This window comes from Panthera leo, chromosome A3, assembly GCF_018350215.1.
Source record: "Panthera leo isolate Ple1 chromosome A3, P.leo_Ple1_pat1.1, whole genome shotgun sequence".
In the NCBI taxonomy this organism is placed as follows: Eukaryota; Metazoa; Chordata; class Mammalia; order Carnivora; family Felidae; genus Panthera; species Panthera leo.
Window position 1 is genome coordinate 34,914,685 of NC_056681.1, and position 27,454 is coordinate 34,942,138.

The 27,454-nt window shown below is 41.5% G+C and overlaps 1 protein-coding gene across 8 annotated transcripts in view; it reads left to right on the forward strand.

Annotated features, from left to right (window-relative positions):
• PLCB4 (phospholipase C beta 4) overlaps window positions 1-27,454 on the forward strand; it is a 388,300-nt gene that overhangs the window by 92,644 nt on the left and 268,202 nt on the right. For 6 of the 8 annotated variants that reach the window (XM_042931605.1, XM_042931606.1, XM_042931609.1 and 3 more), the window contains exon 2: window positions 6,597-6,673. The exons of 1 other annotated variant lie outside the window; for it this stretch is intronic. The gene's annotated coding sequence lies outside the window, so the exon portion shown is untranslated. Of the gene's footprint in view, window positions 1-6,596; window positions 6,674-20,677; window positions 20,880-27,454 lie in introns of all 8 variants that reach the window. One more of the 8 variants, XM_042931603.1, reaches the window with a different exon arrangement.

Consider the following 27,454-nt stretch of genomic DNA (forward strand, 5'->3'; position numbering starts at 1 on the left):
TTGTGCCTGATTGTGTTGCTGGGAAAAGTTCTTTGGAAATTATGACCTTGACCAGACTTTGAATAGCTGATCAACATGAGGCCATGAGAGGGGCACTTGGGTAGCTTAGTAGGTTAATTGTCTGATTCTTGGTTTTGGCTCCAGTCATGATCTCTTCATTTGTGAGATTGAGCCCCGAATTGGGCTCTGTGCTGACAGTGTGGAGCCTGCCTGAGATTCTCTCTCTCCTCCTCTCTCTGCCCCTCCCCTGTGTGTGTGTGTGCACACATGCATGTGTTCGCATGCTCTCTCAAAAGATGTGGCTGCAGGAGAAAGATCCACTTAATGTCTCTAAACAGACTTCTAGTGTCATAGGGCATTGGTCATAGGGGACTCCGTGGTAAGCCTTGTCTTCTCTTGCTCTGCCAATCACTATTCAAGGTGTACCACCATCAAAAATGTTTCCTTGAAGACTGTTTAGTAATATGTTTTCCCCTACACTTTCTGGGTCTCTGTTTTAGTCATTTCTGGCTGTTTTAAAAAGATAGATTGGGTGGCTTAAACAACAAACATTTCATATCCTTCTGGAGTTTGGGAAGTCCAAGACCAAGGTGCTGGCAGTTTCAATGTCTGATAATGTTCCTCTTCCTGGTTTGTAGATAGCCATCTTCTCTCTGTGTCTTCATATGGCCTCCCATATCATGTGGGGAGGAACAGATCTTGTGTTTCTTCTTTATAAGGTCACTAATCCCATTAGGAGGCCCTAGCCTCATGACCTAATCTAACCCTGACTCTCTCCCAAAAGTCCCACTTCGAAATACCATCACCTTGGGGACTAGGACTTCAGCATATGAATTGTAGGGAACACAAACATTCAGTCTATAACCATCTCAGTAGAACAAGAAAATGAGACAGATTGTTCTGTAATTTTTTTTTTAAGCATAACGCTAATACACTATCCGAAAAGGATAGCCATTTTGGGGGGTTTTTGTTGCTATAAGAAGGAGGTTAATATTAATAGTAGTGGGACTTGGGAATTACTTTCAGATCTTGAGCCCATATCCTGAAGTGATTTTGAAGAAAAGAAAAGCAGAATAAGTCACTGATTTTTTTTATTAAAAAATTTTTTTTAATGTTTATTTATTTTTGAGATAGAGAAAGAGCATGAATGGGGGAGGGTCAGAGAGAGAAGGAGACACAGAATCTGAAACAGGCTCCAGGCTCTGAGCTGTCAGCACAGAGCCCGACACGGGGCTCAAAGTCACAGGGCGTGAGATCATGACCTGAGCCGAAGTCGGAGGCTCAACCGACTGAGCCACCCAGGTGCCCCCCCCCCTTTTTTTTTTTTAAGAACAGTCCTGAAAATGGTGAGGGGCATGTGTGGGGTGCCTTTGTTTTGTTCTTTTTTCATAGCATCTCCTTCTAGCCTGGCCCAGGGTAAATGTTCAACAAACACACTTTGTTTGAATGAATCGATCATAAGTGGGAGTGGTTTACAGCAATAACTGGTCGAAGAGCTATTTCTTTAAATGCCATTCAGCTTTGGGCGCCATGCTTGGAGCTCACTGCATGAAAGTAATGGGTTAAAGGTTCTTTCTCATCCTTCTGATATCAGTCACTTGGGACTCTAACAGTTAAGAAACTCTTTAAAGCTGGCTGGTCTGGAAACAACATTAGGTCGTGCAGAAGTACTTAAGGGAGGCTTGTTTTTCCTTTTTTGTCTAAAAGTGAAGGCTGGTGGGAACTTACTCAGTCATCCGTGAGTCTACCCTCAGATTGTACCTCTGCACCCTGTGGGTTATTACAGAAGATGTGTTTGTGGTATTTATTGAGTACATACTTGGGCAGTTTACCGACTTGACTCTAATAACCAGTGACAGGAAGCTTGTGGCTGAGGTTGAGATGAACAGACAATGGAGTTGGCCTGTCATACCCCATGAAATGAGGTTTTCAGGGACTGGGACTGGGGTTTTCAGTTTTCAAAGCAGGACCAGTTGGTCACCTGGGACTGAAATTGCTGCCCTTTGCTGGCAGGCCATAAGGGGCTGACCTGTGTACTTCTTCCCACCCTGCCATCTCCCCTGAGTCCTGTCTCTGCTCTGAGGCATGGTTGGGGGGGAACAGTTTGAGGGTACATGGGTGAAGGGAAAGAAAAATGGGACTCAGTTTGAGTCACATGTAATTGCTCATTTCAAATTGTATTAATAAGGAAGAGTATGTTTACTGAGACTTGAAGCTTTCACTCCGTGGGGACATCAGAACCCATCACCTCATTCCTCAGGGGCCAGGGAGTCAAACTGCTTCTCTGCCTCACAGCAAAACCAAGATGAATCTGTGTGTCTATTAAACTGCAGTGAGAATAGGGTTCAGAACCCCTCCTGCCCCTGGAGGTTGTTGTTCAAACACAGGTGGCTTCTACTTGCCAGTCTAAGTACCTCTTACAGCGCAGTGAGGCCGGGGACTTGCCCATTCCATGAAAATATGCTATGTTATTTGTGCCTTGACCAGGATGCCCCTGAGTTTGATGGGGTGACTCCAGATTGGCTCATGGAGCCCATCTCTGACGATGCAGTGGCAGGAAGTTTTCTTGGCCACATTTCTTTCCTTCAGTTAGTGCTGTGAGGGATAGAATAATGAAGGGACTGGTGGGGCCCCTCCAGAATAAGATCAGGGAGGCAACTCTAAGGTAGAGCAGGTAGCATGGGCTGTGATATCCCAGAGGAGGTAGAAATTCTTTCCCATGACCACAGGTAAGGTAAGAGAAAGCTCTTCCAGATTTTTTTCTAGTGTGTGTGTGTGTGTGTGTGTGTGTATTTTTTTTTTTTTTTTTTTTTTGAGAGAGCGAGTGCAAGCTCGGGAGGGGCAGAGAGAGAGAGAAAGGGAGACACAGAATCTGAAACAGGCTCCAGCCTTTGAGCTGTCAGCACAGAGCCTGACACGGGGCTCAAACTCATGAACTGTGAGATCATGACCTGAGCTGAAGTCAGATGCTTAACCAACTGAGCCACCCAGGTCCCCTTCTGCCAGATTTTTAAGGTTAAGTTTTGGAGCAGTAGCAAAAGGGACCATCAAACTGGAGATATTTATTTTGATAAGAATGCTGGTCTAGTCTAAATGATTATTTTTAAGCTTTCTTGTTTGTAATTGCAATTGGAGAGTGGTGAATAATGTTTGAAATGTTTTCTATGGTTTTTGGAAATACTATATGTAAATGTTTAAAGTTGTATGCAAATTAGGGAAAATGTAATCTCACTTTCTTGTTCATGTGCACTTTTGAGAAACATCTTAATTTTGAATTGGACATCTTGATCTATCACTGGTGAGTCTTAGGCTGAGCCACATGAAATTGATATTTTTGTTGATCAAAATGACTGAGTAATAATTTCATATGACTCATCCTAATATATTTATGCCCTTGGTCTTTCTAGATATGTGTAGATTAATCTATGAAGCTATTACTCTGTAGCGAATGTATTAATAAACCAAACAGTCTGCTTCGACCCCTCCCTGCTCTGTAATTTTTGCCCATTCAGATTTTTCTTTTCCTGGGTTTTAAAAGGGACAAAGTTAATTTCAAACCTCTGATGCAGCTGGAATGTACTAGAAGATGGGAACTTTCAACGAAGGGATGACATTGATGGTAGAAGGCATCCTTTTCCACACCATGACTCAAACTCCCAACACCTACTGTGAGGATTTTGAGGGCAATCCTTGGTCATGGATGTTCACATTGATACGGTAGCAATGGGCAAAAAATGGAAAAGGGATCAGACTTCTTTATTTCAGTTCAGTCTTTCCTATTTGGGTATATTGCCTTATTTGGCTCAGAATGAGCCTCAAGGTGTGTGTGTGTGTGTGTGTGTGTGTGTGTGTGTGAGAGAGAGAGAGAGAGAAGAGAGAGAAGAGAGAGAAGAGAGAGATGCTTTCTTCACCTTAGAAAGCACTTCCTTTGAAGTTCTAGGTGAAACACTCCCGGTGTGGTGGATACCATGTCGTGATGTCCTTGATGAATGTGCTGTGTTTGGGAAGCCATCCGTAGTTTTAATTCTAAAAATAATTCAGACTGGTGACCTTACTAGGATTGTGGGTTTTATGTTGTTTTGAAATTTAGTATCAAAAGAAAGCATTTGAGGGTTATCCTGTTTCAAAAAAAAACATTGCCATCATGGACTGCTTTATGGGCTGTAAGGCACTTTTCTGAATTATTGCATACACATGACACATGCTTGTATGTGCTTGCCTTTATTAGCAGAAACAGTACCTTGGTGGTCACATGTGTTATTTTATGTAATGCTTACTCTAGTACAGACCACTCTCGTTTTTCTGTTGGAACAGAGCCATATGTAGGTGAAACTTGCTGACCATAAATACTTTGCTTCTGTGACTACACACTTCCTGGACTGGAATCCCTTATTAAATAAATAGCAGGTGCTAAATGGAAACCTAGAGTTTGAATGGCAACCTTGTCAAGAGATTTTGGGGGTATTTATACTGAAATTTAACAAGGGCGTGTTACTCAGTCTTGCTCCTAGAATCATCCTTCACTCCTTCCTTTCTCTAATCCACATGTAGTACGTTGTATGTTGTTGAATGCTGTCTGCTTTACCTTCCAAATGTACCTTTTTTTTTTTTTTTTGAATACCATTTCCATTGCTGTCACCCTGGTCTGGGCCTTATTCTCCTTCACCTGGATGACTGGCCTCTCTTCTTCCAGGCTCACTTCCTGCATCCCCACTCCTGCTGATCTGTTCTCACCTTAGCCAGAGTGACCTGTTAAGTATATGTCAGACCCAGTCCCCCTCTTCCTAGCATCCTCCAGTGAGTCTTCCTCTTATTCCTAGTACAAGTCAGGATCTTGACCATGGGCCTGCATGGTCTGACCTCTTGTCATCACCATTACCTCATCCCTAGCACCCTCAGCTCAGCCACACTGGCCTCCAGGCTGTTCCTTGAACACACAGGCATGCCCTCATTGGAGGGTCTTTGTGTTGGCTGCTACTCTGTCACTAATGGGCTTCCTTCCCCTCTCATCTCCTTCGCTAATTCCTTCACCTCCTTCAAGTCTACGTACCTTCTTATTTTTTCTTAAGTTATTTTTTAATGTTTATTTTTGAGAGAGAGCATGAGCGGGGGAGGGGCAGAGAGAGAGGGAGACACAGAATCCGAAGCAGGCTCCAGGCTCCGAGCTGACAGCACAGAGCCTGAAGTGGGGCTCAAACTGAAGGTCCATGAGATCATGACCTGAGCTAAAGTCGGAGACTTAACCGACTAAGCCACCGAGGCACCCCTATGTACCTTCTTATTAACCTCCATCCTGTTCTCTACCTTTCTTTCTTTCATAGCGCTTTGCATTTTTCAGATTGCATAATTTAACTATTTATTGGGTTTAGTGTTTACTTTCTCTCCCTTCTCTAGAACGTATGTGCCACCCTGGGGGCAGATTTTGTTCAGTGAAGTGGCCTTAGGATCTTGATAGCTCAGCCTGACCCCCACCAGAGGTTCAGTAAATATCTGTCAAATAAATGAATGTTCGCACAGGGTGATGGATGGGCCCTTCTCATCCCTTCACTATGAGTACTTCTTTTTAGAAATCCGATTTAACAGATCTTAAAGCCATTTCATATTGTTTTGGCTTCAGACTTCGTATTTTACATATCCAGTAATAGATGGGTCAAAAGAAAGTTTAAAAAAAATAGTATTTGTTCTAACCCATTCTTGATTACTCTGTTAATGAGAGCTTAGCCTCTGCCAACACAATCTAGGAACTTCCATTTGGTTTTTAGAAGTTTTGATTGGGGTGAGGCTCTGTTCGGGAAGGGACTGTTCTAACATCTGTGGAAAATAATCCCACACCTTTGATTCTACTTCTCTGAAACCAACTGATAAACCGAATAAAAACGTTGGACATTGTAATTTTATAAAATGGCTTGAATAGTCCCCGAGGTCATGGTGTCATTTGAACTCACTTTCTCCCCTTCCTATTTGTGCCTCCTGGGTGTGGGAAGACTTGGGTGGTTTAATAGCTGCTTCTCTCCCGCTTTCTGTGGGATGGTCCAGGCCCTCTTTGCACAGATCCGCTGTCTTTTCTCTCTGCCAGGTTCCTTCTACGTCCAGCTAGGAGTATTTAGTTATCTTCAGCTTCCTTTACCAACCCACGTATGTAGGTCAGTTCCTTCCCCTCCAGCTAGGCTGCCTCCTGGGAAGGTACAGGGAAACCCAGGAAATGAAGCCATCACAGCTGCCTCTGAGCTTGCTGTTTTAGCCATCTGCTGGTCCTTTCAAAGTGGACGGGAGCCACTTGCCCCCAGGTCTTCAGCCTTCTGTGCTCTGGCCTCAGTGACCCTTCACTTCCTGCCACTTCCTTACAGGTGGCCTGTGTTCCCACCAAATGGGAAACTTGCCACTTCAAAGACACAGGCATGCCTGTGTGGGTGTGCTCACCCTCCAGGAAACATCAGGGCCACCTTCCACTCCACACGTTCCTTGCTTCCCGCCCACCCCCTCTCTGGAGGACCCCATTACATTTTGTGTTTCTCTAATAATGCCCAAAGTAGCAGCCTACTGTGGTCATGGTGTGCTTCAGTCCAACAACACAACTGTCTTAACTTCCATTCCAGACTGGAGACCCTCTGAGGGCAAGGACTGTGTGTGCTCGATTCTGTTTGGCCCCGTGTGTAATGCCTTGCTGTATTTGGTAAGTATTTCATGGAATCTTGGAATGTTACTGATTGGAGATAGTATACTGAACATAAAAACATTGTTCAGGCTGGGATTTCTGGAACTGTCCTGATGTATAAATTTTCGGTCCCTTTATCTTCCATAAATGTAATTGTATTTTTCCAACAACATGCACTGATGTTTAATTTGGAGAACTACAGTTGCCATAGACCCCAACTAGCAATTTAATCCTTCATATCTGTCTATTGTGACTGAAGGAAGTTTCAAGGTGGATGAGCTAGGCTCCCTTTATTACCTTCCGTGCCTTTTTTTTTTTAATTTTTTTTTTAATGTTTTATTTATTTTTGAGACAGGGAGAGACAGAGCATGAACAGGGGAGGGTCAGAGAGAGGGAGACACAGAATCTGAAACAGGCTCCAGGCTCTGAGCTGTCAGCACAGAGCCCGACGCGGGGCTTGAACTCACGGACCGCGAGATCATGACCTGAGCCGAAGTCGGCTGCTTAACCGACTGAGCCACCCAGGCGTCCCACCTTCCGTGCCTTTGTCATGATAGCATTAGGGAGTCCATTTGGGAATTATTATTAAAGCTCTGTTTTCATACAAAATGGGTTATGAATACAGCCTTGGTAATAAATCTAAATACATACTTTTCCCCACTCAGACTAGAAGCTATCTCTCAGCCAAGATGCAGTACCTCTACTGGGTAATATCCATACATCCAGTTATTCATTTCAGCAAATATTTGAGTGCCTACTATGTGCCAAGTACCTAATATGGATAAATCAGTCAAAAGTTCCCACCTTCAAGAAGCTTGCACTCCAGGAGGTAGAAGGTGGCAGAAAAAACTCCGAAGTACAATGACAGGTGTGCTGGATAGTATGTGCTGTGGAGAAGAGGGGGAGGACAGTGCTGAGCGGGAGTGAGGGGAGCTGCAAATTAAAACAAGATGATTGGCGGAGGCCTGAAGGCAGTAGAATAATGAGCCCTGAGGATATCTATAGGAAGAACATTCTAGGCAGAGGGAACAGTGGCTGTGTGTGGGAGTGGCTCATCTAGTGCAGGAATGGCAAGGATACAGCTCTGTGGTAGGGGGTGTGGGGGAAGGGGACTACCTGTATTGGTGCAGGTGGAGGGAATTGAGACCACTTCAGTGCCCTGTTTGTCCACTTCACTACTGACATTCTGAGCTGGATAATTCTTTGTGGGTGCTGTCCTGTGCACTGCAGACTGTTCAACAGCATCCCTGGACTCAACCTGTTAGATTCTAGTGGCGTACCCCCGCCCTCCAAGGGTGATAACTAAAAAGGTCTCCAGACGTTGTCAAATGTCCTCTGTGGTGCAAAGTCACACCTGAGTTGAGAACCAATGCTTTAGACCAAAGTAAGGAACTTAGTTATTTGGAAGAGTTCTTTTGTTTTACTTATTTTTGAAAGCTTATTTATTTTTGGGAGAGAGGGAGCAGGGGAGGGACAGAGAGAGGGCATCCCAAGCAGGGTCCATGCTGATAGCACAGAGCCTGATGTGGGGCTCGAACCCACGAACTGTGAGATCATGACCTGAGCCAAAATCAGGAGTTGGATGCTTAACTGACTGAACCACCCAGGCGCCCCAGTTCTTTCATCTTAACAAGACTTTTCTGGTTGCTATGATGAGAATAAATGGATTAGGGACACAGCCAGGAGGGGGAAACAGGGGAGGAAATTCGCAAAAGTCCAGGAGGGAGGTGAGCACACCTAGAACCAAGACTAAGGTGGGCTAGGGTTGGTGAGGAGTGATCAGATTTGGGATATTTTGAATGAAGAGCCATCTGGATTTGTGACAGACTGGATATCAGGTGTCAAAGAGGAGTCAAAATTAGCTACAAGGATGTGGGCCTGAGCACAGAGCTTGCAGATGAGACCCTGGTTTCTGGGGGACATCTTGAGTTTTGTTTGAACATAAGACATTTGAGAACATTGATCATCCTGATTTCTCCCTCACAAATACCCCTGGGACGTGGGTATTCTCTCCTTTTACAGTAAAAGGACGCTGAAGTACACAAAGGTTATTGTTGACTATACAAAGTCACATAATCTCTATAGAACAAGAGAATTTTAATCCTGAAATGTCTACTTACCCCATAGCTCCTTGATACACTTTAAAGTGCTTCTTTATGGTTCCAGAAGTCCCCAGCATGAGATCATAATATCGTATACCCCATAGAAAGTAACTCAGCAATTGTTCATGGAATGAAATTCTGCTTAAATGCTAACATTTCAAATGGAGACCATCATTTCTTTTGCATTTTGTACAGGCAGGATTGAAAGCAAACTTTAGAAATGATTTTGTGTAGTAAAACAAGCCACCTGGCATATTAGGAAATAGGGTTTGTGGGTTAATTGGCTCTAAGTCACCATTTCTCAGTTTATCCTGTTGAGCCCTATCAGTTAGTTAGTTTCCTGGCCCATCAAGGGTCCTGTGGTCATTTGTGTTTGGCAGCATATCCTGGGTCCTTCTTTTGGTGATCTACAGTGCACATTAGGGGACTGCTTCTCTTCCTCCCCTAAGATGTATTAAGCATCTCCTAGGCCAAGGTGCTGTTACACCATTTTTCTACCTTGGACGTATTTCTACAGGTCTGCCCTAATCATGGCTGTGTCCCAGCATCACCTCAATCTGTATTTTCTCTCAAATAGACACATCCCTGGAGCTTAGGTATGGTACTAGCAGGCTGTTTAAACCCCTTTAATTTTTCTACCAAACTCTTCTGACCTGTTAGCTATGTGCCCATCAGACCCCCGAGTGATGAACCTGAATGGATTTCTTGAACTAGATTCTGAGGTCTTTTGCATCCTCTGGCATCTAAAAGAAGGTTCTTTTTCTCTTTAGTTATATATTGTGCATTTAAACTATGGGACCCAACAGGGTAATTGCAACACTGGAGTTGTCAGCAGTTTGAATCATGGAGCAGGTGGTGGGGAGCTGTGCGCCATGATTGATTCCTTGGGTGTTTGTAAAGTCTTGAAGGTGATGTGAACTGAACTGCTTTAAGAGGTGCCCCCAGGCCTCTCTGCTACAATAAGTTATGTAGTCTTGTGGTGGCTTAACCTAAAACAAGCTGCTGCTGTTTCTCTTTTCTTTGAGAATCATCACTGCCAAGGGAGCAGTGTTAGGGGGTGTCTGATAGTTTATCTTTGATGAGTTCTTGGTAGGGCCAACTTCATGGGCATAGGACCTGTGCAGTTAGACAGAGCCCAGACTCAGGCTCTGTGTTTGGTTTAACACTCTCTTGTCACCATCTTGAAATTCCTACTAACAAAGGGCATCATGCTTTCCTTTGGCAGTGGGTCCTGCAAATTATGCAGCTGGTCCTGATCCTAAGAACTAGCCCCGGTTCTTGACTTCAGAGCTTCCAGGGCTCACAGAGGTGTAAGGATTTTGCATCTGGAGGGCATTTAAGACTGACTTTCAGTGCTAATCTGCTGCTTTTTACACACTATAGTTTAGGGTTTGAGAGTTGCCATATCCATTAACTTTGGAGAAAGAACATCTTTCTAGATGGTGGACCTGTTCAGAGGAATGGCTGTCATAAATGGCAATGGTGTTCAAAAGGAAGCTATGTGGATCCTATGCCGTTCTCAGAGTCAATGTTCTGGCTGAAACAAGGGCTAATCATCTGTATATAAAACCAGCTTTTTAGATGGGACACAGGATGCTTCCTGATCAGCAGCATCATCAAGGTAAAAGTTAGCCATGGCAGTTCATTCATTCCATAAATATTTACGAAGCACCTATTATGTGCTGGGCACTGTGCTAGCAGGAGGGGATGGGTGGGATCTTGAATTTGAGTTCCCTCCAAGGCTAATCCTGTGACAATACATTTGAGTGCAAGTCATTTATTGGAAAAGCGATCCCAGGAAATTCTGGCAGGAGAGTGAGGAGGTGAGACAAAGAAATGAAGGGATTCAATAAAGGGTGTGTTATCAGATTGGTTATCTCTGTGGGCAACTGGGACACAATCCCACAGCAGACCTCTGGAAGACCGTGAAGAACAGGCCTTGGAATTGTCCCATAGAAGGACTTGGAGGTTGGGTATTTACCCGCTAACCGCCACTTGTCTCTGGCTGAGGGCTGTCCCCAAAGGCATTTTTGGCCTGCCTGTCTGTGCAAAGATGAACACAGCTCTTGGCCAAAGAAAGGTTTTAGGCAAAGAATCATAAGCACTTGGAGGAGGCAGCTGTGAGTGAGTACAAGATGGGTGGGTGCTGGGGGCGAGGGGGTAAAGCATGACAGAGGTGAGACTGCCATTTTGGATAGGTTTGTAGAGGAGGCCTTCCTGAAGGTGACATTTGACCAGAGACCTGAATGAAGTTTAGGAGCCATGTGGATATCCTAGGCAGAGGGACTAGCAAGCGTGAGGACCCTACACAGCAGCGTATGAGGGGGGTTGAGGAAGAGTGTGGAAGCCATTTTGGATGGAGTGGGATAATCAAAGGGGCAGAGGGGTAGGAAGTGAGGTAAATAGGGTACGCAGGGACTTTGAGTTGTATTCAGATTATATTGGGAATCCATTGGAGAATTCTGAGCAGAGAAAGGACATGATCACATTTAAGTATTAAAGAATGGTTATGCCTTCTGGGTAAAGAACAGACTGGGGAGGGGATGGGGAGAAGCAGGACGATGCTGCTGCTTGATTGGAATTCAGAGTTCAGGGGTCTAGAGTCTCTTGGGAGGACAGATGACTATGGTCTATTAGGACAATGGTATATACATGTGGCCCAAGCAGCTGCATCCAGACTTACTTCCGTGTTCCTGCTGTAGGCCACAGCTCTGGATTTTTGTTGGCTCTGAGAAGCCCTGCCACTCTGCCCCTTTCGTGGTCCTGGGTCTCCTTCTCACCTCAGTCTGCTCTGCCCTTTTCCAGCACTGCTGCCCTTAAGTGCTTCCCTGATATGCACTCTTGCCCTTGCTGTGCCCTGGCATACGGTTTCTACAGGATCTGAAGATCTTACCAGAGCATTTACGTTTGAGCTGCTTTTCTCACTTTTGTAATTCAGTGTATTGCAGCTGAGCTTTTGGGTTTTTGTTTGTAGCAAAAGGATTCATGCAACCAAATTCCTCACCTTCTTAAGGAAGGTTGGCTCTATTGGCTTGCTGCATCACACACTATGGAGGCTCTGAGTTACCAACATCTGACTTAGGAGCAGCAGCAAAGGTGCTGCCATGGCTTTGCCACTCTGCCAACCTTGGCTCATCTTGAACACTTGGGCTGGGAAGGAGATAGTGCTCTTGCCTAGGCCATGGTAGAGCAGAGTTGTAGGAGACACCACCAGGGGAGGGGCTGGGAAGTTCCATAAACAGGGCTTGAGTGGCCATGCCAGGGATTCCTCAGGTGTGGTCCCCATCTTTGTGGAGTTCACACTCTGGACACCCTTCATGATGCTGCTCACTGAGGCCAGCTTGGTAGATCTGAAGGGCCCCACGGCCCATCATTCTGTTTCCTCTCCCCCATGGAGAGAGAAAGGAAGGGTGGGGGGCCAGTTGACCTGCTCATAGCAGCCATAACATGAGGTACTTTCCACTTAGTTTATCCAGGGTGATAAAATGGCAGCCGCTGGAAAGGAGGTGGTGGTTTTCAACAGGAAGCTCAAGAGACCAAAGAGAAAGTAGAACCAGAATATGTTTGGAATTTTTGGCCTTGTGCAATTTTTTTTCTTAAACAAAAAGGAATGGAGAATGTCTTTTTTTGTTTTTTCAAGAATGAGAGGCATCTATCAAGGAAAAAACAGAATTCTAGGATCATAAGGAATACCTACTAGACAAGAGATGAAAATATATTGTGATTTTTGGGAGTTTGGTTTTCTGAAAACTTGGTAACTTTGAGATAGTATTTGGCCATTTGGTTGCTGGGGTTCTTGATGATTTCTTAAATAATGTGGCTTCTTTTCATCTATGTCCTGGGTTTTTGCTGACATAGACCTTTAATCAGAATACTAAAATTTTCAAAAGCAAAATTATATTTGTTCTGTAAAGTGTGGAAAAAGTATCCTTAAGCATGAATTTTTTTAAAAAAAAGTTTTATATTACTCTTATGTACGTTCATTTTTAACTTGGTATTTCTTTGTGTTTTTAAACAGATAAGTGAAGACATAACTGCCTTTAGTAGGATTGTGAAGTAAAATGTAAATTTTCACATTAGAAAAAATGATTTTTACTCGTCTGCTGGAACAACAAGGTGAAGGGTGTTGATCATGATAAAATGTTTGATAAAAGGACTCCAAAATCACTTGTCTCAATACCATATAGGCATTCTTATCAAAATATACATTATAAATGTACCCCTACTGCAAAACCACTGAAGGGTGAACTCAGGAGGGTTTAGCTACATTTTTCTGTAAAACATGGTTTTGCATACCTTAAAATCTACATGTTTTACCATTTCCTTCCATTCAAATCCATCATTGTTTCAAAAAACTGAATCTCCCAAGTCATCCTAATGGAATTTGCAGTGTTCGTAGAAGGAAAATGTGTCAAAGGCTTGCGAATTATGAGACTACGTTTGCTGGCTTGTTTGGCAGTTATTCCATGCGTTGTCCTCAAGTTCATTAGGAAAAATATTTTACTTGTTGGTGTCTCTCTGTGCACATATGGAGTGTAAACTTTGACTTTCAAGGGATGGCAGGATCCTAGGACCACAGGAAAAAAGTTGGGTTTCTCTCTGGGAGCTGTTTTATTTTCAGTTCAGTTTTAGGTTCGAAAAATAGGTTGAAAACAAAACCCAACAATTCCTAGCCTAATGAGAATTCAGTGGGTACTTGCAATTTGTATCAACTGTCCAGTTATTTATAAAATCAGAAATCAGATTCTTTTCAGTGGTGTCTTGGACTGGGCTTCTCACACTTTAACATGGATACGAATCACCTGGCACTGTTAGAATACGGATCATGCTTTTCATAAAGCTTCCAGATGGTGCTGATGCTGCTGGTCCGTGGGCATCCTTAGAGGAGCAGAGTCTTAGGACAACTTGATTTGGGACCCATCTTGCTTGACTGTGGGGCCTGGCTCTACTTGGGGGGGGGGCTGACTGCTTTGGAAAAAAGATTTCAGAGGTAAGTCAGCCTGAAAAATTTTCCAATGCAGAAAACCCTTTTCATACAGACATCACTGTGGAGTGCCTGTCTTCCCAGAAGCAGTTGAAATGGAGAGATGTGGTAAAGGGGGAAATGCTTGGTTTTTGTTTATTTGTTTTTGGTTTTGGTTTTCTGTTTGAAGTCTGGTTTTGGAACCTCTAAACTACTGCTTCTCTGCCCAAACCCACAGTTATCCAGGGAGGGGTCCTCAAAGCTTGGAGGTCCCTGAAGTAACTGGTTTGCATTCGCAGTAGAGGGCATCAATTGTTTATGACCTCAATTGGAAGCCCCTGAGACTTGATCAGGAATGCCAAAAGCAGAGGTTACCCTGTTGATCAGTGCGGGGCGCTTGATGTTAAGAAAAGTACTGGTTGAGATTACAGAGGAATTTCAGGTAGTAATTACAAAGGCAGCAGTCTCTTCTCCTTAGCAACCATCTAAGCAAAGGGAGCAGAAGCTTGGAATAGCAGCGGTCCCTACAGAGAAATCTGTGTGCAGACAGAATCAAAAGCAATTGGATCAAGTTTGCACTAATGACTTTGGGGACCAGAGTGCCCTGAGAATGGAAGAGGAGGGCCTTATTATCAGGGGTGACCTCAAATTTGCAATTACAATGACTGTTGAGCATATAAATGGACACCTGGGTGGGAGGATTGTGTAGTGTGGGTGGTACTCAGTGAATTTCTTTATCTTGGACTTTGGATGGAGAAAAGTTTTTCCTCTGCTTCTCACAAGCTCAGTAGTGACAGATGGTTCTTATTTTCTTGCTGGTTTCTGTTCCCAGAGGAATAAAGTGGGAATTGATGTTCAGAATTCAGCCTATATGAAGATTCTTGCATTGGGGTGGGCAATTTAGGAATACAGGACATTGATTGTGATTATTAAACCAAGACAAAGAAGGGCTGTAGAAGGTTGTGGACTGGTCCTGTGACCTTGAGCAGGCTGTTCTCTTTCTAGCATTGTTTTACTGTAGTGAGGGTAATAATTCCTGCCCTCAGTGGGCTGGAGACAGTGTTCACAAAGTGTCTAACAGCATATTTGTTATAGAGCTTTTCAGTAGGTGGAAGAGTTCTCTGAGGTACCTTAAGCTATAGCTTATGATTGCATTTCAAGATGAGAGCTGGAGTTCTGATTTAAATGTAAACTTGAGTTTCATCAGTTGGGTATAGCAACAACTAACAGATGATAGAGAATACAAGATGTCAAGAAAGTAAGATGTCCGAGTAGGAGGACAACCAATAAGTATTTTTCACAAATGTGACTAACTTCTGAGCCCTTTGCACATTGAGGTAACCAGTGAAATGCCTGGGGCTCTAATGATAAGAGGAGAGTGAAGTTCTAGTTATTCTAAGAACTTACAGAATCTTGGGTACTTCGAGACCAAGGACTATATGAGTCTCTTCAATTCTTTCTCTTCCAGTCACCTCGTAACAGAGTGACTGTGATTACCACTCAAAACCCATTGACTATGCATTGATCAATTCCAGATTCTCTCTAGGACCTGCTCTAGCATTTACGCTGTCTGGTGCAAGAGCCACTCATACATAGCATGTGGCTTTGAGCACTCAACATATGGCCAGTTCAAGCTGAGATGTGCTTGCTAGTATAAAATACACATTGGATTTCAAAGACTTAATATAGAAAAAGTAACAGTATATAAAAAAGTATATTACTAATTTTTGTATGTGGAATACTTGTTAAAATATTTTGGGTACATTGGCTTAAAGAAAACATTAAAATTTGACCCGTGTTTACTTTTTTGTTTTTTGTTGAGAGACAGAGTGCAAACAGGGAAGGGGCAGAGAAAGAGGGAGACACAGAATCTGAAGCAGGCTGCCAGGCTCTGAGCTGTCAGCACAGGGCTGGGCACGGGGCTCGCACCTGTGAACCATGAGATCATGACCTGAGCTGAAGTTGGATGTTTAATCGACTGAGCCACCCAGGTGCCCCTGTGTTTGCTTTTTGTTAACATGGCAACTAGGGAATTTAAAATCACACTTGTGCTCGCATTTTATTTCTGTTGGACAGTGCTAGTCTAGACTGCACTGAGACCCATATAGGAATTAACTGGAGAGGCTTACCTCCTCAAACTCCCATCTCAAAAAGTTAACAAAACAAAACTTTGTAGTGGCTTATGGGAGCTTCCTGATCTGAGTTCTCTTGTCCTTTCTCAGCAAAAGGAGCACTCTGATGGTGCAAGTTAATCATATTTCTATGGCAAACACAGTAAGTCTTTCCAGATACAGTCTCAAAGTTTTTACATCATTTATATTCAGATTTTTCTTAATAGTGTTTTAAGTCTGCATTTGACAGTTGTTCCCTAAGGGGCAGTGTTTATGTGAGGGTGTCTGTTTCTAAAACACATAGAAACAAATAGGGCAAAAGAATCTTTAAACAAGAGAAAAACTACACAGTGTACTTTTAGTCAACATTGATCTTACTGTAAAAATAGTAGAAGAAAGAAAATAAGGTAGTTTTGCATCAATTTAATGGTATCATGATTACTGCTTCTCTTTCTTCATAGAATGCAGGGAATCAGCAAAGAAAATTTATTCTTCCTGCTTCTGAGTTGTCAGGGAGTTATTGAAAGCGAACCGCAATGCCATTTCTGCAGCAGAACGAATGTGAGAGGAGAATGGTAAATTAAATAAGGGCGAGATGATTTAGCCAGCTGCTTCAGTCTCCTGACTGATGGCTCATAAGATGCAAATACATGTAGGGCTTTGTGCTATTAAGTAGAGTTATGGTTCTCAATTTGAAATGAATACGGTGATGTGGCTGAATAGCCATATTAATGGGATATTTTTGGTCACCCATTTGTCCTTCGATTATCTCGGCTCCAGAGATGGGAGTGATCAACACTGCGCTTTAATCACGGGGAGTGGAGGGATGGCCTGTCGATGAATTGGGATTGAAGAACGGCCCGTGAATTCTTTTACCATATCACTGTGTTCCCCAATTTTGATTTAACATACCATTTCTCTTTCTTGAAGGCCATCTATGGAAATAGAGGAATTTTTAAAACCTCATTCAACCCTTGGTGAATCCTCAAAGTTGAGAGGGTCTTAGTATTTCAAAGGTGTTTAGGTGTAGTTGGTCTATACTGTTTGTTGTATTGGGCGGGGTGGGGGGGGGGGACGAAACCTACATTACCAGTGAGATCCTACTAATAAATTGTTACTAAATGTTTTTTCTTTTCTTTTTAACTTTTTTTAAAATTTAAATTCCAGTTAGTTGGGGCACCTGGGTGGCTCAGTCTGTTAAGCATCTGACTCTTGATTTCAGCTTAGGTCACGAACTCACAGTTTGTGGGATCCAGCCCTGCATTGGGCTCAGTGCTGATAGCACAGAGCCTGCTTGGGATTCTGTCTTTCTCTCTCTCTCTTTCCCTCTCTCTCCCTCTCTCTCTCTCTGACCCTTCCCTCCTTGTGTTCTCTTTCTCAGAATAAACAAACATAGAAAATAAATTCCAGTTAGTGAATGTAGTATAATATTAGTTTTAGGTGCACAATTTAATGATTCAAGTGTCACTAAATGGTGAAGTACTTTAACTTCCTTAAGAGATTCCAAAATAGTTTCTACTCTTTTTGTCTTTTAATGCTGGAGTTTTTGGATTATAACACCAAGTCACCTTGACAAACCCCCAGAATCATAACTAGGGAAATATACTGGGCCAGCCTTGGGAAAAGGATTGTAAAAATGGAGGAGTTTCTGTATTAGTCACTATCCTATGGTTTTCTCTAGGTAATGGTGGTAGAAAGTTTCATTCATTCAGTAAGCATTTATTAAACACTATAAGGCTTGTAAACACTATGTAAGATCAGGAGAATAACCCTAATGGACAGCATGGTGGGTACTTGGCTCCCCTTTGGCGTTTTCAGTGTCCCCTGTCTCTGGTGGAGTCCTGAAGGACCAGGTTAGCATAGCACTTGACTGCTTCTCACCCTTGAATCTCAGGTGGTGGAGATCATGAAATCTAAGGGAAAGTTGTCCAATGGCATTTGTAACTTGTCTGTCTACTCCTTCAAAACCATGTTGAATTTCTTCAAAATCATTACTCCAAGTCTTGAAACATTAGGTTATCTTCATAACAAATGGTTTTAATCTTAACAGTATCCTTCACTTTCTGAGAGAAATGAAAATTTTCTTTTTTTAAAAAAAAAATTTTTTTAACGTTTATTTTTGAGAGAGAGAGACAGAGTGTGAGTGGGAGAGGGTCACAGAGAGGGAGACACAGAATCCAAAGCAGGCTCTAGGCTCTAAGCTGTCAGCGCAGTCCCTGATGCGGGGCTTGAACTCAGGTGAGATCAGACCTAAGCCGATGTCAGACATGTAACTGACTGAGCCACCCAGGTGCCCCAGAAATGAAAATTTTCTATTCTAAACTCCAGGTTATCCAGATTTTTATGAATTCAGCTAATGGATAGAGTATATGAAACTTCCGGAATTATGCTTTTTAAAATTTTTTTAATGTTTTTTTTTTTAAATTTATTTTTGAGACAGAGACAGAGCATGAGCAGGGGAGGGGCAGAGAGAGAGGGAGACACAGAATCTGAAGCAGGCTTCAGGCTCTGAGCTGTTAGCACGGAGCCCAACACGGGGCTCGAACCCTTACACTGTGAGATCATGACCTGAACTGAAGTCGGATGCTCAACCTACTGAGCCACCCAGGCGCCCCTGGAATTATTATTTACTATTTTGAATTTTAGCTCTTCCTGCATGGCATTTCATATGCTCCACTGCATTAATCCTCATCTATTTATACTTCAATCACCTTGTTCATCTGTTAATCTATTCATCTGCAAAATATCTGCCAAACTCTGCTATAATAGCTGATATGCAATATATTACACAAGAGTCATTAAGGGCAAATGAAAAATAATGGTATTCTGACTTTGATCTTTATCTGGAATTCTCCATGACTCTCCTGTAGTGTCTGATGGCAGCAAATGTTCCAAAAGTTAGCTGTTGGATAGTCTCAGCTTTTTATCTTCATTCTTGGCATTTTAAAAATTGGATGCCAGCTAGTCAGTACAGTTTACTGTGTTGCAGTTTCTTAAATATCATTGTTGAAATGAAACTATTCATTGTTTTCCAGACCAAGCAATTTTAACAGTTTTGATGCTAGTTTTCAACTTCCAAGTCATCTCCTGTTTTGTTTTGTTTTGTTTTGTTTTTACACTCTGCATGTAACCCAGCAGCCAATCCTATTGCCTCTACATTCAGAATATATACTGAATTGACAACTTTTCATAATGTCAGGTGTCACCAGCATTGACCAAGCCATGGTCCTCACTCCTCTCGACTTTTGTAGCAGGCTGTTAACTGGGTTCTCTGCTTCACCCTTGGCTTGCTACAGTCTTCCAAATAGCAAAGTATGGATCTTTTAAAACTTAAGTCAAACTATGTAACTCTGCTCCTTAAAACTCTCTAGTTGCTTCACATTTAATGGAGAATCAGATTCAATCCATATCTTTGAATGATCTGGCTCCCTTTTTCCGATTTCATTGCCTTCTAGTATCCCCTTGCTCACTCTGCTTTGCTCACACACATCGATCTTATAAAACACACATTCCCCTCAGGGCCTTTGCACCTGCTATCTTTTCTTACTGGTTTCCTCTTCTTCCAGTTCTTTACAAGGTTTACGCTGTTATTTCTCTCATTTCTTTGCTCAAATGCCACTTAAGAGCCCCTTCTGAAGTCCCTGTTTAAAAGAGAACACCCCCTGCCCTGCCCCGCTTGCTAGAAATGCAATAAATAGTTGTTGAATGGGTAAAGCAACTATTTTTCATGGAAGACATTTAATTTCCTGTTCCATTTATGGGAATAGATAAAGAATGTATAATATTCTTAGCAGAAGATGACACATAAATACTACAATAAAGTAAAAATAAGACATGGTAAAAATTCTAAACCATATATTTAGTTAATTTAAAGTACAAACTGTAACAGAACAAAGACTCAAATTTTTGAAAAATGGAGATCTTTTTTGGAACAGCCAACATTTGTAATGAGCTCATTAATTTATGCAAATGTGTAGTGTTGTTGGTATAGTTTTAAGTATCCTTTTTCTAAATTAGTAAATACTCCTTTTGTGATCAAATTTAAACTATCCGCGTACTTGACACAATACCCTTTTATATCTCTGTGTATATGGTATATATACAATTCTATATGACACATGTTTAATTGTCAGTAATTCATGGTTTTTTACACTAATGAAAGTTATGAATTAGATTGTTATTTCCTATCGTTACTTGGGAATCTGTTATTTTTTAAGACTTTATTTTTTTTAAGTAATCGCTACAGCCAACGTGGGGCTTGAATTTACAACCCCAAGATCATCAAGTCACATACTCTATCAACTGAGCCAGTGAGATGTCCTGGGAATCTGTTATTATTGATGAATTATTATTTGTAGATATTAGATATACACATGCAAACTTATAGAAGGAACATTTCTTCTGTAATGAGAAGATCATCTTCATTTGTAACTGTGTGAACTTACTTAATTGTTTGGCTTGTTGTTTTAGTTCCAAAAGGAATGTTGTATATTACAGACTTAAAGGTAGAAATATATGGTGCTGTGAAATCTGATCTTGAAGATTCACAATTTTAAAATCACAGTAAGCTCTCATGAACCATCCCCCCCTTAGAAAGGCTGAAATAATCAGGCAAAAAATGGATAGTACCAAGTCGATGAGGATACAGAGCAATTGGAATTCTCCTACATGCTGGTAGGAATTTATAATCATTCACCCACTTGGTGAGAAAAATTGGCTGTTTCTTACTCTGTTACACATATATTTAAATATGACCCAGCGATCCCACTCCCAAGTGAAATGAAAACTTTGTTCACACCAAAATTCGTATGCTAATATTTATGGTAGCTTTATTTGTAATTGTCAGAAACTAGAAACATCCCAGACATGCTTCAGTTGGGGAATGAAAGAACAGACTGGTACATCCATACAATGAAATCCTACTCAGCAGTTAAGAGGAACAAGCTATCGATGGAAACCTCAACATTGATGGATCACAAAATGCATTATGCTATGTGAAAGGAATCAGACTCAGAAGACTACAGAATGTAGGATTCCATACACTAAAGGTGACATTATGAGAACAGAAAACAGATCCATGGTTTGGAGGAGGGGCTGACTACAAAGGGGCAACAGGAAAGAGTTTTGGGGGGTAACAACTGTTTTATGTCTTGATTGTGGGGTAGTCACATGACTATGCATTTGTCAAAACTCCTAGATCTATACACCAGAACAAGGGAATTTTAATGTATGTGACTAATAAGGATTTTTAAAAATTTCTATTGAGGTATCATGGGCACACAACATTAGTTTCAGGTATATAAGGTAATTATTCAATATTCATATATATTGCAAAATGATCACAATAAGTCAACATCTGTTATATAATTTTTTTCTTATGCGAACTTGTAAGATTTATTCTTAGCAACTTTCAAATATGTAATATAGTGTCAGCTATAGTCTCCATGCTGTACATTATATTACTATGACCTACTTATAATTGGAAGTTGGTACCTTTTGACTCCCTACACCCCTTCACCCATCCCTCATCCCTGCTTCTGGCAACCACCCATCTGTATCCATGAACTTCATTTTTTTTTATTTTTAGATTCCACCTAGAAGTAACATATTGTGGTATTTGTCTTTTTCTGACTTATTTAATATAGCATAATGCCTTCAGGGTCCATCCATGTTGTTGCAATTGGCAAGATTTCATTCTTTCTTGTGGCTGGATATTCTATTTTATATAAATACCACATTTTCTTTAGTCATCCCTGAATGGACACTTGTTTCTATAGCTTGGCTATTATAAATAATGATGCTTTGAACATGGGAGTGTATATATCTTTTTGAGTTAGTGTTTTTATTTTCTTCAGATAAATACAAAGCAGTGGAATTGCTGGATCGTATAGTAGTTACATTTCTTTTTTTTTGAGGAGCCACCATACTGTTATCCGTAGTGGCTGTACTGATTTATATTCCCACCAACAGAGAATGTAATCTTAGAGTTGAGTAGGATATTAGTTGTGGGCTTGTTCATACATGGCCTTTATTATGTTGAGGTATGTTTCCTCTGCACTCACTTTGAGAGTTTTTCCTTCTTTTTTGTTTTTTGAGAGAGAGCGTGCATGAGCCAGGGTGGGGGTAAGGGGAGAAAGAGAGAGAATCTTAAGCAGTCTCCATGCCTGGCGTGGGGCTTGATCTCCCAACCCTGAGATCATGACCTGAGCCGAAATCAAGAGTTGGACACTTAACCAATTGAGCCACCGAGTTGCCCCAGAGAATTTTTATCATAAATGGAAGTTATTTTTTGTCAAATGCTTTTTCTGCATCTATTGAGATCATCATAGGATTTATATCCTTCTTTCCGTTAACGTGGTATATCATGTTGATGGAATTGTGGGTACTGAAGCATCCTTGCATACCTGGAATAAATCCTACTGGATTGTGGTGTATGATCCTTATAATTTATTGCTGGATTCAGTTTGCTAATATTTTGAGGATTTTGCATCTGTGTTCATCAGGGCTAATGGTCTGTCATTTTCCTTTCTTATGGTGTCCATATCTGGTTTTGCTGTCAGGGTAATGTGGGGCTTACAATGACTTCAGAAGTGTTCCTCTTTTATTTATTTTTTTTGGAAGACTTTGAGGATTGGTATTTTTCTTTGAATATTAGGTAAATTCACCAATGAAGCTGTCTGGTCCTGGGCTTTTATTTGTAGGGAGTTTTAACATTACTAGTTCAATTTCTTTACCAGTAATTGGTCTGTTCAGATTTTCTATTTCATCCTGATTCAATCTTGGTAGGTTGTATGCTTCTAGGAATGTACCCATTTATCCTAAGTTGTCCAGTTTGTTAGTGTATAATTGTTTGTAGTCACCTTTTATGGTCCATAATATGCTATAGTATTAAGATATTAGTAGTGTCTCCACTTTCATTTCTGATTTTATTTGAGTCCTCTATTTTTTCTTGGAGAGTCTAGCTAAAGGTTTATCAGTTTTGTCGATCTTTTCAAAGAATCAGCTCTTTTTTTTTTTTTTTTTCTGGTCTTTTCTATTGTCTTTTTAGTCTCTTTCATTTATTTCTGTGCTGATCGTTTTTTTTTTTCCCTTCTAATTTTGGGTCTTTTTTTGTGTTTTTGTTTTGTTTTTATTTTTATTTTTTTGTTTCTAGTTCCTTCAGGTGTACAGTTAGGCTGTTTGAGATTTTTTTGTGCTTCCTGAGGAAGGCATTTATTTCTATGTACTTCGCTCTTAGCAATGCTTTTGCTGTATCCCATAAGCTTTGGTATGTTGTACTTTCATCTTTGTCTTAAGATATTTTTTATTTCACTTTGATTTCGTTTTTGACCTGTTGGTTGTTTGGTAACATGTGTTAGTCTCCACATATTTGTGAATTTTTTAGTTTCCTTGTGGTTGATTTCTAGTATCATACCATTATGGTGAAAAAAGATGCTTGATGGATTTTCAGTCTTCTTAAATTTCTTATTACCTGTTTTGTAGCCTAACAAATGATCTGGTTTGTGAATGTTGATGGGCACTTGAGAAGAAAGGTGTACTCTGTTGCTTTTGGATGGACTATCCTGTATATATCTGTTAAGGCCATCTAGTCTCACATGTCATTTAAAGCTGATGTTTCCTTATTGATTTTCTATTTGGATTATCTGTCCATTAATGTGAGTGGGGTATTAAAGTCTCCTGTTATTTTATTGCACTGTTTTTCTTCCTTTATGTCTGTTAATATTTGCTTTATATTTTTAGGTGCTTCTGTATTAGGTACATAAATATTTACAAATGTTATATCTTCTTGGATTGACCCTTTTATCATTATGTAATGCCCTTATTACATAATGACATACATAATACATAATGACATTACATAATGTCTCTTCTTACAGTCTTTGTTTTAAAGTATATTTTGTCTGCTATAATTATGGTTACCCCAGCTTTCTTTTGGTTTCCATTTGCATGGAAATACCTTCATTTTCATTCTCTGTGTGCTCTTATATCTAAAGTGAGTCTCTTATAGGCAGCATATAGATGGGCCTTGTTTTTTATCCATTCAGTTACTCTGCCTTTTGATTGGAGAATTTAGTCTATTTATATTTAAAGTAATTATTGATAGGTGTGTACCTTTGTTAATTGTTGTTTGGCTGTTTTGTAGTTCCACTGTTCCATTTGTCTTTTGCTATCTTCCTTCATGGTTTGATGACTTTGTTAGTGGTGTGCATAGATTCCTTTCTTATTTTTTTGTGTATCTACTATAGGTTTTGCTTGGTCATTACCTTGAGACTTACATGTAACAAGTTACATTTATAACAGTCTGTTTTAAGTTGGCAACACATTCTAAAGCTTACATTTGTACTCTCCCCTAGTCATGTTTGTTTTTGATATCACATTTTACAGTTTTTTATCTTGTGTATACCTCAGCTCATTATTGTATTTATAATTATTTTTACTACCTTTGTCTTTTAATCTTTATACTACCTTTATAAGTGATTAACCCACTGCCTTTGCTATATATTTCTTTTCTTGTGAGATTTAGACTTTGATATATGCTTGTTACTAATTAGTACCCTCTTTTCAGCTGGCAGAATTCCATTTAGCAACATTTGTAATGCTGATTTAGTGGTGAAGAACTTTTAAAAGAATTTTTTAACTTTTGCTTGTCTGGAAAACTCTCTCTCTCCTTCAAGTCTCAATGATAACTTTGTTGAGTAGAGTATGCTTAGGTGGTTTCTTCCAGCACTTTGAATATATTGTATCACTGTCTTCTGTCCTGCAACATTTCTTCAGAGAAATTCACTGATGAACTTATGGGGTTTCCCTTGTACAGAACAGGTTGTTTTCCTTTTGCTACTTTTAAGATTCTCTCCCTGTCTTTGACATTTTAATTATAATATATCTTGGTGATGGTCTCTTTAACTTTATCATATTTCGAATCTGTGGGCTTTCTGGGTCTGGATATCTGTTTTCTTACCAAAGTTGGGAGTTTTCAGTCTTCCTATTTCTTTAGTCTGTCTTATTTCTTCAAATAGGTTTTCTGCCCCTTTCTCTCTCCTCTTTCTGAGATGCCTGTAACGCAAATGTTGGCCTGTTCCAGAAGTCCCTTAAAGTCCCTTCTTTTTTTCCTGCTCACATTGGGTGACTTTCTCTGACCTGTCTTACTGATCCTTTCTTCTGCTTTTTCTTTTTTAATTTTTTAAAAAATTTTAAGTTTATTTTTGAGAGAGAGCACATGAGCAGGGGAGGAGCAGAGAGAGAGGGAGACACAGAATCCAAAGCAGGCTTCATGCTCTGAACTGTCAGCACAGAGCCCAACATGGGGCTCGAACTCACAAACCATGAGATCATGACCTGAGTTGAAGTCAGATGCTTAACCAACTGAGCCACCCAGGCACCTCTCTGCTTTTTCTGATCTGCTATCGAACTACTTTAGTGTATTTTTCAGTGTAGTTAGTGTATTCTTCAGTTCTGTGGTTTGTGTTTGGAACTTTCTCATGTATTGTCTGTTATATTGTCAGTGTGTTTTATCTCCTTTTCTCCCCAGCTTGGTGAGCATCCTTAAGATTGTTACTTTGAATTCTTTACCAAGCAAATTACTTATCTCCACTTAATGAAGTTTTTTTTTTTTTTTCCCCCGGAGGTTTTATGTTGTTCTTTTGTTGGGAACATAGTCCATTGCTGCTTCATTTTGCTTGACTCTCTGTGTTGGTTCTATACAGTAGATGATACAGCCACCTCTCCCATTCTTGAAGATTTGGTCTTGTGAACTTTATTGTTCAATCTTGCTTTAGTTCTTGGTGGTCTCTCAAATGTTTGTGATTGTCCAGGGAACCTATTTTATTTTTAATTGATGTCAGTAGTTGAGGGTGTGGCAAGAGCAGTCAGTGTCCCAAAGGAGAGAATGTCAGCACCTGAAACAGACCCTCAGGCCACCGCATTTTAAGGAATGCTGTGAAACTGTCAGCATAAGTCCTACTGGCCCCCAGAGCCAGGCAATTGGAAGGTGTACCTTGGGCATCAGTTGCAAAAATCAGGGCTCCAGATGTGTACATAAAACTCCTTTCTGGGAGGTACCAGAAAGCTGTAGTGAGGTGGAAGGAGAGTATCTAGAGATGGTGTCTCCTAGCCTGTGTTCCCTGAGAGTACTTCTGTAGCCTCTAGATATACGCCAAACATGAATCCTGCTGCTAAGGCTGGGGGTCCAGGACTAGCAAGTAGGCCTTTCACAGAGAGGCTGGGGGTATTGCAGTCTGTTTTCTGTGTGTTTCCCTGTGGGTGATTACCTGCTAAGAACGGTCTCTCTTATGGTTATTGCCCCGTGAGACCCAGAAACACGGGCCCCTCTGGCTACCAGAGCTAGGTGATCAAGGGGTATCCTCTGGGCAGCAGTTGTAAAAACCAGGGCACCAGGCTTAAAACTGGGGTACCAGGTATGTAATGTACAAGAGCTCCCATCCTAGAGGTGATGGTGCTCTGGAGCACGGCAGAGGGAGAGTGCAAGAATAGTGCCTGTCCTCCAAAACCTCAGGAAAGGTTGCAGTCACCCCTTAGATGTATGTTTTATTAGAAGCCTATCTGTCAGGCTGCAGCTATGATGGTAAGCTAATAGCCCTCTTTCACAGAAAGACTGAGCTCCTGGATCTGTTGTCCTTTGCTGTGCCCTGGGTGCAGTAGCTATTTAAGAACTCATTCTTTCTTGGGTTACAGCCCTGTGGGACCCGTGAATAGAAGCCTGTTGGTCACCAGAGCCAGGAGATCTAGAGGTGTCCCCTGGTAGCAGCTGCTGAAATCGGGGCACTAGACAAGGACATAAGCTCCTTTCTGGAAGGTACCAACGAACTGGAGCAAGGTAGAGAGAGATCACAAAGGTGGCATCCACCAGCCTGTGTTTGTGGGAGCACTTCTGTGGGCTCCTCTGAGTGCACCAGACCAGAAGCCTGACCCTCAAGCCGAGCTCCAGGACAAGCAGATAGGCCTCTTTGGCAGGAAGGTCGGACTGTGTTTTGGTCTGCTGTCTGTGCAGTGCCCCAGTACTAGTAGTCTGTAAAGAATGGTTTTTCTGATTGTTACATTCCCATGGGACTCATGTATGTAAGCCCCTCCACTGGCCTCCAGAGCCGGGCAATTGAGGGGCGTTCCCTGGGCAGCAGCTGCAAAAACCAGGTCACTAGACATGAAAACCGGGACATGAGATGTGTGTAGAAGCTCCCCTCTGGGTGCTACTGGCACTCTGTGTGCAGTGGAGATAGAGCATGAAGAGGACACTGACAGCTGCAGTGAGGCAGGGGGGGATTCCAAAGGCAGCACCTGCTAAAAAGGGGGAAAAGAATAAAGAGGAGAAAAAGGAAAACATGCTGCAGAGAGAGATCATACAAGAAGGCCCCCATTGAACCATAAAGATGGGACTGGCCGGAAAGGAAACAAAACAAGTATGATGGTTTCTCTTGGCTTCAGCAAAGCAAAGCAAAGCAAAGTAGAGTGCTTTAAACTTAGGAAACGAGTCTCTGTCACGTGAAGTCTAGGTACTTTTCTATGGACTGCTTCTGTGCTGGGCCCTGGCGGGTGAGTTTGCAGTCTGCCCACAGGCCTTCTAAGAACTCTTCCTTAGTTCCTCATCCTCCTGGGGTTCTTGTGAGTA